We start from the raw sequence: 2,528 nt of genomic DNA, 5'->3' as shown, positions 1-2,528 counted from the left end.
TTAAGGGTAGTATATGCACAGATGTTGCTCATCTTTGTATATGTAAAATGGAAGAAAGAAATATGTCAAAAGAAAACAGAACAAGTTCAAAAAAAAGAAGAGGCTTGTTAGAGGAAAAATTTGATGTAGTTGAACCTTATCAATGTCATAGCAACACTAAAATAGGACAAGCTGTTGGAATGGCTAAATCTACAGTGCGCATTATTATAAAACATGCACGGGAAATTTTAAAAAGGGCAAAGTTGCATTACCTTTTTGTTGTTTGCAAACATCTACAAGGAGATTGAGACATGTTTTCATCAGTGTAAGATTACCTTTAGGAATGATATTCAAAAAAATTTGTTTTTAGATAATATTTCTACAGCCTCTATGATGTTGTTAATAAGTTTAAATTGTAGATATATTCTTTCTATTCTTTACTGTAAAAATTACTAACACATATAATTTATGTTAGAAATATTTCATTGCCTATTTCTGTCAAAGTGGAACCAATTACCCTATTTTCCATAGAAACATCAGCTCAAATAGTGCAAATTCAAATAAGGTGGTCATTTTGTGGGATTCATTAACTGCATTAATCAAGACCTAGCTGTATCGATTAAGGATTTGATTTTGACAATGGTTTTAAAGTGTTGAATTTATACATGATCATCCTTATATGCAATGCTAATCCAGTATTATTTTGAAAATTCCGAATTAAGGTATGTGTCTCTTTACTGTTCCTTTATTTTTTATCTCTCTTTTTGCTTAGTTGTGTTTCTTAAATATCTGTTTTTTAAAAAGCCTGAGTTGCATACAACCAGATAATCAATGTATGGCAGTGTTGCCTCAAGTTTTCTTTGTAAGAGGCTATCCGTATTTTTGTAGCCCAGGTTAAGTACACTATACTTTGTGTCAGTTTCTTTAGTTCAGGGGTGTCAAACTGCTGGCCCGTGGGCCGGATGTGTCATCAGGAAACCATGCCCACTCCATTGCCAGCAATGGCAAAAAGCTTTGATACGTTGCGCGACATCACGTGACGTCACAAGTTTGACATGTCTGCTTTAGTTCCTAAAACTGATTATTGTAACCTTTCAATATTAAGTAGTCCTTAACGTACATTCTTTTATCAATTGTTTGAATTTCCAAAGGCACTGAAAAAAGTAATTTTCAATTGGTCCTCACACGTAAGGCTGTCACAGCATTCCCCAGGTTCATGTGATCAAACTTCAGGCACTTAGCAGCTAGCATGTATTTGCAATGGCTGCAGTGTCCCGGGTCATATGACCACTATTTGCAACCTTCCCAGCCCGCTTCCAACAAACATGGGCAATGAGGGAAACCAGATATGTCCAACAACCATATGATTCACTTAATAACCGTGGCAAAATGGTTGTAAAATTGGGTGCAATTCATTTAATAATCACCTCACCTAGCAACAGAAATTCTGGCCCCAGTTGTGATCACAAACTGAGGACTGCCTGTAGAGTTATTGATCTGGTGTGCTTAGAGACTCCCACCCCTTTTTTGTTTTCTCTCATTCAAATTTAGACTCTACCATCTTGCTTGCTGAAACTAAATTACCTGCAGGAGTGGCAGCTTCACAGAATTAATTTGATCAAAATCCCTCAGTACGTTGGTCGCTTTCAAAATCTCATGGTCCTAGATCTATCTCGAAATTCTATTGCAGAAATTCCTAGGGAGATTGGTGAGTTTCATGTCAACATTCCTCCTCGTGATTACCTCTTCAGGTTGGGTTTTGAACTAGGAAGTTCCTTAAAATTAAGGAAGTACTTAATTTTAAAACCTCTTGATTAAACAGCATAGGCTTGAAAGAAATCAAGAGCTCTGTTCTTTGAATATGTTACATTTTTAACTTAACTCTCTTTGTTTCTTTGAAAACATTTATGGTGCTTTACAGCAGGGCTTTTCAATCTTTTCACCCATTGTACCACTTTTAGGATATGGCAATATCCGAGTACCACCAGTCGCCTAGCAAGGTGTCAAAAACCTGATGACCCCCCCAAAAAAGTGATAAAGTACAGGTAGTCCTCAACTTACAACAGTTCGCTTAGTGACTGTTCGAAGTTACAATGGCACTGAAAAAAGTGCCCCCCAAGCCACAGCCGAGCAAGACACCTGCCTGCCCACCCGGCAGCACTCTTCCTCCTGTCCGAGGTTTTCATTGTTCTGAGCATTTCTGTTGAGGATTGGCAGCGGGGGTGGGTGGGAGGTGTTTGGTTTTTATTCCCCCCGTCTGCTGGGTGGTTGCAGCAAGTTTTGGTCACTTCACATGACCCTGGGACACTGTGAATGTCATAAATATGAATCAGTTGTCAAGCATCTGAATGTAACCCACCGGTCTGGCGCGGCAGCGGCCTGGTGGCCCAGCGCGGTGACGGCTCGACGGTCCGACCCGGGGCTATGGCGATCCGGTGGCCCGAGGTGATGGCGGCTTATTTTCCCCCGTTTATGGGACTTAAAGACCTGAGAACTCACCATCCTTCCTCAATCCATCTTGCCCCGTTTGAGACTGCCATCACGAGGAC

This window comes from Protobothrops mucrosquamatus, unplaced genomic scaffold (assembly GCF_001527695.2).
Source record: "Protobothrops mucrosquamatus isolate PMUCROS unplaced genomic scaffold, P.Mucros_1.0 scaffold_267, whole genome shotgun sequence".
NCBI classification, from domain to species: domain Eukaryota; kingdom Metazoa; phylum Chordata; class Lepidosauria; order Squamata; family Viperidae; genus Protobothrops; species Protobothrops mucrosquamatus.
This window is presented reverse-complemented; position numbering follows the sequence as displayed.